General features: G+C 41.2%; 1 non-coding gene across 1 annotated transcript; it reads right to left on the bottom strand.

Moving 5' to 3' along the window:
- Positions 1-5317: 5317 nt before the first annotated feature.
- LOC130984809 (small nucleolar RNA R71) lies at positions 5318-5425 on the bottom strand. The gene has a single exon (XR_009088717.1). It is a non-coding gene; the product is annotated as a small nucleolar RNA R71 (small nucleolar RNA).
- Positions 5426-10953: the final 5528 nt, after the last annotated feature.

Here is a 10953-nt window from a genome sequence, read left to right as displayed (position 1 = left end):
AAACAAGGCCTCAATCATATAAATGCATGCATACATCGAACCATAGAAATATAGAATCAAGCAAGATATAGGTCACAATTTTAGAGAGAATAACACACACCAAAAATAAAATATTGGTTGATAAAATGCAACCAATCAATTAGGCTCAAAATCTCACTAGTTTTGTGTGTTCGAGCTCTAAAACCATGTTCCAAAATAAAATCTCTTCAATTAAGTTTGACAAAAGTTTTAATTCAAATTAGTGAAATACTCTAAAAAGTTTCTTGAAAAAGAAGACATCACTTCAACCAAGTAGTGGTAAAGATGCATGAAATCTAACAAACATGCAATCAAATATGCAAATGCAATAACTCATTAACAAAGAAAACTAAACATTGGTGTTGAAAAGAAAGTAACTAACCCACGGAAGTCGGTATCGACCTCCCCACACTTAAAGATTGCACCGTCCTCGGTGCATGCAAAGATGCACAAGTGGGCGGGTGGCTCCAACTGATGCTTTTTCTCCAAAGATTGTGCAGCAAACTTGTTTATTGCTCCAGTTAGAAACTTTTTCTGTTCCCTCTTGGTGGCCATCCTGAAAGAAGAGAAAAAGGAAGGGAAAGAACCCACGAGCAAAGATATGAAAAGAAATAAAACATATGTGGGCTAGTGCCAAATAATAAGGTGTTTAACTATATGGTAGCTACAACATGTAAGTGAGAAAATAATAGAAGCACATGGCATGTCAACTAAATATCAAACAAGTCAAGAAGCACCCATTACAATGTAGGAAATATGCAGCAAATGAGTAAGAAAATTTAACACCAATGTGAAAACAAGAGATATAGAATAGAAAAGGAGAGGAAACAACAAAGTTAAAATGCCATGAATGTGAGTATACAAATGTAATAAACAAAAGAAAAAGAGAGAGAATAACGAGGAGAAGAGAAGATAAGAAAGTAAGAAAGGAGGAAAAAAGAAGGAGATAGGAGAGAAGAAAGGAGAAATAAATGAAAAACAGGACGCGACGCGCGCACGTAGGTCACGCATGCGCATGAAAACAGCAACAGCCATGCGACGCGTAAGCGTCGTCCACGCATATGCGTGGATGGCCAAAATTGAACACTGACACGTGAGCGTCAGTCACGCGTATGCGTGACTACTTGCGTGTTAAACGCACGATTCCAGCACAGTGGCAACCCAACTCTCTGTTCAATTCACCAAAAATGCCATTTTTCATGTCACGCGTACGCCTCGTTGATGCTTACGCATGCATTGTGAAAATTGCAGGTGACGCGTACGCGTGAAGCACGCGTACATGTGGGGTGGGCTGTGCGTCAGGCACCTCTCCCGCGCGTCTCCATCGCAACTCTCTGTTCGTTTTCTCTTCGTTGCACAGTCACACACGACGCGGGTGCGTCGTAGATGCTTGCACGTCGATTCCCGATGCACGCGTGTGCGTGCTAGGCGCGTACGCATGGGTTACCAAAATCGCAAGTGACGCGCACGCGTGCAATACGCGTACGCGTGGACTTGCTTGTTGATGAGCGGATAATTTATACGCTTTTTGGCATTGTTTTTAGTATGTTTTTAGTATGATCTAGTTAGTTTTTATTATATTTTTATTAGTTTTTAGTTAAAATTCACTTTTCTGGACTTTACTATGAGTTTGTGTGTTTTTCTGTGATTTCAGGTATTTTCTGGCTGAAATTGAGGGACCTGAGCAAAAATCTGATCCAGAGACTCAAAAGGACTGCAGATGCTGTTGGATTCTGACCTCCCTGCACTCGAAGTGGATTTTCTGGAGCTACAGAAGCCCAATTGGCGCGCTCTCAACGGCGTTGGAAAGTAGACATCCTGGGCTTTCCAGCAATATATGATAGTCCATACTTTGCCCAAGATTTGATGGCCCAAACCGGCGTTCAAAGTCACCTCAAGAAATTCCAGCGTTAAACGCCGGAACTGGCACCTAAATGGGAGTTAAACGCCCAAACTGGCATAAAAGCTGGCGTTTAACTCCAAGGAGAGTCACTACACGAAAATGCTTCATTGCTCAGCCCAAGCACACACCAAGTGGGCCCGGAAGTGGATTTTTATGTCATTTACTCATCTTTGTACACCCTAGGCTACTAGTTTTCTATAAGTAGGACCTTTTACTATTGTATTTAGACATCTTGGTAGCTATCTTCTAATTTTATGCTATCTTAGATCATTTGGGAGGCTGGCCATTCGGCCATGCCTAGACCTTGTTCTTATGTATTTTCAACGGTGGAGTTTCTACACACCATAGATTAAGGTGTGGAGCTCTGCTGTACATCGAGTATTAATGCAATTACTATTGTTCTTCTATTCAATTCCGCTTGTTCTTTGTCCAAGATATCACTTGTTCTTCAACTTGATGAAGGTGATGATTGACACTCATCATCATTCTCACTCATGAACAAGGTGACTGACAACCATTCTTGTTCTACAAGCATATGTGGCTTAGTGAATATCTCTTGGATTCTTTAAAAGGAATCTTCGTGGTATAGGCGAGAACTGATGGCGGCATTCAAGAGAATCCGGAAGGTCTAACCTTGTCTGTGGTATTCTGAGTAGGATTCAATGATTGAATGACTGTGACGTGCTTCAAACTCCTGAGGGCGGGGCGTTAGTGACAGACGCAAAAGAATCACTGGATTCTATTCCGGCCTGATTGAGAACCGACAGATGGATAGCCGATGCTGTGACAGAGCATCAGGGACGTATTTCCAATGAGAGGATGGGAGGCAACCACTGACAACGGTGAAACCCTTGTATAAGCTTGCCATGGAAAGGAGTAAGAAGGATTGGATAAAGACAGTAAGAAAGCAGAGAGACGGAAGGGAAGGCATCTTCATACGCTTATCTGAAGCTCTCACCAATGATATGCATAAATATCTCTATCTTTATCTTTATGCTTTATTCGTTTACCACTATACCCATTTGAGTCTGCCTGACTGAGATTTACAAGGTGACCATAGCTTGCTTCATACCACCAATCTCCGTGGGATCGACCCTTACTCGCGTAAGGTTTATTACTTGGACGACCCAGTGCACTTGCTGGTTAGTTGTGCGAAGTTGTGTTTATGCCATGGTATTGAGCACCAAGTCTTTGGAGCCATTACTAGGGATTGTTCTGTTTATTAAAAAGTATTGATCACAATTTCGTGCACCAAGTTTTTGGCGCCGTTGCCGGGGATTGTGTTTGTGTATGGACAACTGACGGTTCATCTTGTTGCTTAGATTAGGCATTTATTTTTTTCGAAATTCTTGAAGATGAATTCTAGAGTTTCATGATGATTTGTTGAAATCTGGCTGGCTGTAAAGTCATGTCTAATTTCATTGGACCGAGGTTTCAACTTATCATCACAAGAGCTTGTTAATCTTGTTTTTGGAGCAGTGATCTGCTAAGGCTTGGCTGGCCTTTGGCCATGTCTAGTGTTTTGGACCGAAGCTTTCTTTGAAAGCTTGGCTGGCTGTGAAGCCATGTCTAATTCCTGGACCGGAGTCTTAGACTAGCATTGCACTGATTCCTGGAATTCTCATTAAGAATTTTGATATTTTCACTTAATTTTCGAAAAAAAAGCACAAAAAAATTTACAAAATCATAAAATCCAAAAATATTTGATGTTTCTTGTTTGAGTCTAGAGTCTCATCTTAAGTTTGGTGTCAATAGCATGCATTCATTCATGTGTCTTAAGGATCTTCAAGTAATTTTTGATGATTTCTTACTCTGATCTTTGAATTCTTTTGACTTGAGTGTTTATGTGTCTCATATAGTGTCAGTAGTATACAAACTGCTAAGTTTGGTGTCTTGCATGCATTGTTATTTGATTCTTGTTGCATTTTGATTATTAAAAAAAATCCAAAAATATTTTTAATTTGTGTCTTTTCAAGTCAATAATACAAAGAATTGAAGATTCAGGACATACTGCAGAGAAATTACACAGAAAAAGCTGAGCATTCGAAAATGCCCAGTGAAGAAGACAGACTGGCGTTTAAACGCCAGCCAGGGTACCTGGTTGGGCGTTTAACGCCCAAAAAGGGTGCATTTTGGGCGTTAAACGCCAGAATGGATACCATTCTGGGCGTTTAACGCCAGGATGGTGCTAGGGGGAAGATTTTGTTTTTCAAATCAATTTTTTTTCAAGTTTTCAAAGTTTTTCAAAATCAAATCTTTTTCAAATCATATCTTTTCAATCAAATGTTTTCAAAATCAATTTCTTTCCTTTTTCAAAGATACTTACTAACAATTAATGATTTGATTGAACATTTTTTGCCTTTTCTGTTGAGGAAGGTTTTATGTTTGAATCATATCTTTTCTTGTTAGGCAAGTCATTAATTTTTAAAATCATATCTTTTAAAATTGTTTTCAAATCATATCTTTTAAAAATATTTTCAAATCATATTTTCTCAATCACATCTTTTTCAAAATAAGTTTTCAATCAAATCTTTTTTTTTAACTTCTAATTTCAAAATCTTTTTTAAAAATCACTTGATTTCTTTCTTACTTTTATTTTCGAAAATCAATTAAGTGTTTTTCAAAATGTTTTCAAAATCTTTTTAATTGAATTTTCGAAAATTTACTTCCCTCCTTCTCACATCCTTCTATTTATGGAGTACTACTCTTTCTTAATGCACAATTCGAACTCTATCTAATCAAGTTCGAATTCTTCTCCTTCTTCTTTCTATTTCTCTTTTCTTCTGACACCTCAAGGAATCTCTATACTGTGACATAGAGGATTCCACATTTTCTTGTTCTCTTCTCTTTCATATGAGCAGGAGCAGAGACAAAGGCATTCTTGTTGAAGCTGACCCTGAACCCGAAAGGACCTTGAAGAGAAAGCTAAGAGAAGCCAAAGCATAACTCTCTTTAGAGGACCTGACCGAATTCTTCAAAGAAGAAGAACCCATGGCAGCCGAAAACAACAACATTGCAAACAATGCAAGGAAGGTGCTGGGTGACTTTACTGCACCTACTCCCGACTTCTATGGGAGAAGCATCTCTATCCCTGTCATTGGAGCAAACAACTTTGAGCTTAAACCTCAATTAGTTTCTCTAATGCATCAGAATTGCAAGTTCCATGGACTTCCAATGGAAGATCCTCATCAGTTCTTAGCTGAATTCTTGCAAATCTGTGACACAGTCAAGACTAATGGGGTAGACCCTGAGGTCTATAGACTGATGCTATTCCCTTTTGCTGTAAGAGACAGAGCTAGAATATGGTTGGACTCTCAACCTAAAGAAAGCCTAGACTCTTGGGAAAAGCTAGTCAATGCCTTCTTGGCAAAGTTCTTTCCACCACAAAGATGGAGTAAGCTTAGAGTGGAAGTCCAAACCTTCAGACAGAAGGATGGAGAATCCCTCTATGAAGCTTGGGAAAGATACAAACAATTGATCAGAAAATGTCCTTCTGACATGCTTTCTGAATAGAGCATCATAGGTATTTTCTATGATGGTCTCTCTGAACTATCTAAGATGTCCTTGGATAGCTCTGCTGGAGGATCTCTTCATCTGAAGAAGACGCCTACAAAAGCTCAAGAGCTCATTGAAATGGTTGCAAATAACCAATTCATGTACACTTCTGAGAGAAATCCTGTGAACAATGGGACAAGTCAGAAGAAAGGAGTTCTTGAGATTGATACTCTGAACGCCATTTTGGCTCAGAATAAAATATTGACTCAACAAGTCAATTTGATTTCTCAAAGTCTGTCTGGAATGCAACATGCACCTGGCAGTACTAAGGATGCTTCATCTGAGGAAGAAGCTTATGATCCTGAGAACCCTTCAATGGAAGAGGTGAATTACCTAGGAGAACCCTATGGTAACACCTATAATTCTTCATGGAGAAATCACCCAAATCTCTCATGGAAGAATCAAGAGAGACCTCAACAAGGTTTCAACAACAACAATGGTGGAAGAAATAGGTTTAGCACTGGCAAGCCTTTTCCATCATCTTCTCAGCAACAGACAGAGAATTCTAAGCAGAACCCCTCTGACTTAGCAACCATGGTCTCTGATCTAATCAAAACCACTCAAAGTTTCATGACTGAAACAAGGTCTTCCATTAGGAATTTGGAAGGGCAAGTGGGACAGCTGAGCAAGAAAGTTACTGAACTCCCTCCAAGTACTCTTCCAAGCAACACAGAAGAAAATCCAAAAGGAGAGTGCAAAGCCATCAATATGGCCGAATTTGGAGAGGAAGGGGAGGAAGTGAACGCCACTGAGGAAGACCTCAATGGGCGTGCACTAGCCTCCAATGAGTTCCCCAATGAGGAACCATGGGAATCTGGGACTCAAAATGAGACCATAGAGATTTCATTGCACTTACTTCTGCCTTTCATGAGCTCTGATGAGTATTCTTCCTCTGAAGAGGATGAGTATGTCACTGAAGAGCAAGTTGCTAAATACCTTGGAGCAATCATGAAGCTAAATGACAAGTTATTTGGAAATGAGACTTGGGAGGATGAACCCCCTTTGCTCACCAAAGAACTGGATGACTTGTCTAAGCAGAAATTACCTCAAAAGAGACAAGACCCTGGGAAGTTTTCCATACCTTGTACCATAGGCACCATGACCCTCAAGAAGGCTCTGTGTGACTTAGGGTCAAGTGTAAACCTCATGCCTCTCTCAGTAATGGAGAAGCTAAGGATCTTTGAGGTACAAGCTGCAAAAATCTCACTAGAGATGGCAGACAACTCAAGAAAACAAGCTTATGGACTTGTAGAGAATGTTTTGGTTAAGATTGAAGACCATTACATCCCTACTGATTTCATAGTCCTAGAGACTAGGAAATGCATGGATGAAACCATCATCCTTGGCAGACCTTTCCTAGCCACAGCAAAGGCTGTGATTGATGTTGATAGAGGTGAACTGATCATTCAAGTGAATGAAGAATCCTTTGTGTTTAAGGCTCAAGGAAATTCCTCTGTCACATTAGAGATGAAGCATGAAGAGCTTCTCTCAAATCAGAGTCAAGAAGAGCCCCCACAGTCAAACTCTAAGTTTGGTGTTGGGAGGCCACAACCAAACTCTAAGTTTGGTGTTGAACCCCCACATTCAAACTCTAAGTTTGGTGTTGGGAGGTTCCAACATTGCTCTGAGTATCTGTGAGGCTCCATGAGAGCCCTCTGTCAAGCTACTGACATTAAAGAAGCGCTTGTTGGGAGGCAACCCAATATTATACTTTACATATTTTCTTTTGTTATTTTATTTTATTTTGTAGGTTGATGATCATAAGAAGTCACAAAATTAATTGAAAAAGCAAAAACAGAATGAAAAACAGGAAGAAAAACAGCACACCCTGGAGGAAGATGCTGCTGGCGTTCAAACGCCAGTAAGCCTAGCAGTTGGGCGTTTAACGCCCAGTCTGGCACCATTCTGGGCGTTTAACGCCAGAAAGGGGCACCAGACTGGCGTTAAACGCCAGAAAAGGGCAAGAACCTGGCGTTAAACGCCAGGAATGGGCACCAGCCCGGCGTTTAACGCCAGCAATGGCTCAAAATGTGAATTTTGATGCCATTTGGTGCAGGGATGACCTTTCCTTGACACCACAGGATCTGTGGACCCCACAGGACCCCACCACCACTCTCTTTCTTCTTTCCCAAAAACCCTTCACCTATCAAACCCCATCTTTCTCTTCACCACTCACATCCATCCTTCATAAAACCCCACCAACCTCACCCTTCAAATTCAAACCACTTTCCTTCCCAAACCCACCCATAATGGCCGAACCTCATCTCCCCTCTATCCTATAAATACCCTTCTTCACCTCTTCATTTTCACACAACCTAAACAACACTTCTCCCCTTCTTTGGCCGAATACACCACCATCTCCTTCTTCCTCATTTCTTCTTCTTCTACTCTCTTCTTTCTTCTTTTGCTCGAGGACGAGCAAACATTTTAAGTTTGGTGTGGTAAAAGCGTTGCTTTTTCGTTTTTCCATAACCATTATGGCATCCCAGGCCGGAGAAACCTCTAGAAAGAGGAAAGGGAAAGCAAAAGCTTCCACCTCCGAGTCATGGGAGATGGATAGATTCATCTCAAGGGTGCATCAAGACCACTTCTATGAAGTTGTGGCCTTGAAGAAGGTGATCCCCGAGGTCCCCTGGTGCACGAAATTGTGATCAATACTTTTCAAAACATAAACAATCCTTAGTAATGGCTCCAAAGACTTGGTGCTCAATACCATGGCATAAACACAACTTCGCACAACTAACCAGCAAGTGCACTGGGTCGTCCAAGTAATAAACCTTACGCGAGTAAGGGTCGATCCCACGGAGATTGTTGCTATGAAGCAAGCTATGGTCACCTTGTAAATCTCAGTCAGGCAGACTCAAATGTATAATGGTGATGAACGAAAATAACATAAAGATAAAGATAGAGATACTTATGTATATCATTGGTGAGAGCTTCAGATAAGCGCATGAAGATGCCTTCCCTTCCGTCTCTCTGCTTTCCTACTGTCTTCATCTTCAATCCTTCTTACTCCTTTCCATGGCAAGCTCATATAGGGTTTCACCGTTGTCAATGGCTACCTCCCATCCTCGCAGTGAAAGCTAATGCACGCACTCTGTCACAGTACTGCCAATCACCGGTGTGGTTCCCTCCCCTACCGGAATAGAATCCCTCTTTTGCGTCTGTCACTAACGCCCAGTAGGTTACAGGTTTGAAGCACGTCACAGTCATTCAATCATTGAATCCTACTCAGAATACCACAGACAAGGTTAGACCTTCCGGATTCTCTTGAATGCCGCCATCAGTTCTTGCCTATACCACGAAGACTCCGATTAAAGAATCCAAGAGATATTCACTAAGCCTCAGATGCTTGTAGAACAAGAATGGTTGTCAGTCACCTTGTTCATGGGTGAGAATGATGATGAGTGTCACGGATCATCACATTCATCAAGTTGAAGAACAAGTGATATCTTGGTAAAAGAACAAGCGGATTTGAATAGAAGAACAATAGTAATTGCATTAATACTCGAGGTACAGCAGAGCTCCACACCTTAATCTATGGTGTGTAGAAACTCCACCGTTGAAAATACATAAGAACAAGGTCTAGGCATGGCCGAATGGCCAGCCTCCCAAAGCAAGTTCAATCATCAAAACATGATCAAAAGACTCTCTATCGATCCGAAGATACAAATACAATAGTAAAAGGTCCTACTTATAGAAAACTAGTAGCCTAAGGTGTACAGAGATGAGTAAATGACATAAAAATCCACTTCCGGGCCCACTTGGTGTGTGCTTGGGCTGAGCAATGAAGCATTTTTGTGTAGAGACTTCTCTTGGAGTTAAACGCCAGCTTTTATGCCAGTTTGGGCGTTTAACTCCCAATTAGGTGCCAGTTCCGGCGTTTAACGCTGGAATTTCTGTAGGTGACTTTGAACGCCGGTTTGGGCCATCAAATCTTGGGCAAAGTATGGACTATCATATATTGCTGGAAAGCCCAGGATGTCTACTTTCCAACGCCGTTGAGAGCGCGCCAATTGGGCTTCTGTAGCTCCAGAAAATCCACTTCGAGTGCAGGGAGGTCAGAATCCAACAGCATCTGCAGTCCTTTTCAGTCTCTGAATCAGATTTTTGCTCAGGTCCCTCAATTTCAGCCAGAAAATACCTGAAATCACAGAAAAACACACAAACTCATAGTAAAGTCCAGAAAAGTGAATTTTAACTAAAAACTAATAAAAATATACTAAGAACTCAACTAAAACTACCAAAAACATACTAAAAACAATGCCAAAAAGCGTACAAATTATCCGCTCATCATCCCCTTTTCACTCAAAAAGGGTGAATATCCGGAGATCCGCCATGAGATCCGAAGAAGAGGTTGGGAAATGCTCACCAACCCCATTCAACAAGTCGGAATCTTGATGGTTCAAGAGTTCTATGCCAATGCATGGATCACCAAGAACCATAATCAAAGTGTGAACCCGGATCCAAAGAATTATCTTACTATGGTTCGGGGGAAATACTTGGATTTTAGTCCGGAAAGTGTGAGGGTGGCGTTCAACTTGCCCATGATGAAAGGAGATGAACATCCTTACACAAGAAGGGTCAACTTTGATCAAAGGTTGGACCAAGTCCTCACAGTCATATGTGAAGAGGGCGCACAATGGAAGAGAGATTCAAGAGGCAAGCCGGTTCAATTGAGAAGGCATGACCTCAAACCCGTGGCTAGAGGATGGTTGGAGTTCATCCAACGCTCAATCATTCCTACTAGCAACCGGTCCGAAGTTACTTTAGACCGGGCCATCATGATCCATAGCATTATGATTGGAGAAGAAGTGGAAGTTCATGAGGTCATAGCTCAAGAACTCTACAAGGTGGCGGATAAGTCCTCCACCTTAGCAAGGTTAGCCTTTCCTCACCTCATTTGTCACCTCTGTTATTCAGTTGGAGTTGACATAGAGGGAGACATCACCATTGATGAGGATCAGCCCATTACCAAGAAAAGGATGGAGCACACAAGAGACCCCTCTCATCATGAGATCCCTGAGATGCCTCAAGGGATGCACTTCCCTCCACAAAACTATTGGAAGCAAATTAACACCTCCCTAGGAGAATTGAGTTCCAACATGGGACAACTAAGGGTGGAGCATCAAGAACATTCCATCCTCCTCCATGAAATTAGAGAAGATCAAAGAATCATGAGAGAGGAGCAACAAAGGCAAGGAAGAGACATTGAGGAGCTCAAGCACTTCATAGGACCTTCAAGAGGAAGGAAGAGCCGCCATCACTAAGGTGGACCCGTTCCTTGATTTCCTTGTTCTTTATTCTTCTGTTTTTTTGAATTTTTATGCTTATGTTTATCCATGTTTGTGTCTTGTGATCATTAGTGTCTTAGTGTCTATGCCTTAAAGTTATGAATGTCATATGAATCCATCACCTTTCTTAAATAAAAACGTGCTTAATTGAAAAGGAAAAGAATTGCATGAATTTTGAATTTT

The sequence above is a fragment of the Arachis stenosperma genome, chromosome 5 (genome assembly GCF_014773155.1).
Source record: "Arachis stenosperma cultivar V10309 chromosome 5, arast.V10309.gnm1.PFL2, whole genome shotgun sequence".
In the NCBI taxonomy this organism is placed as follows: Eukaryota; Viridiplantae; Streptophyta; class Magnoliopsida; order Fabales; family Fabaceae; genus Arachis; species Arachis stenosperma.
Note: the sequence above shows the minus strand (reverse complement) of the source record. Positions and strands in the feature narration are given on the sequence as shown.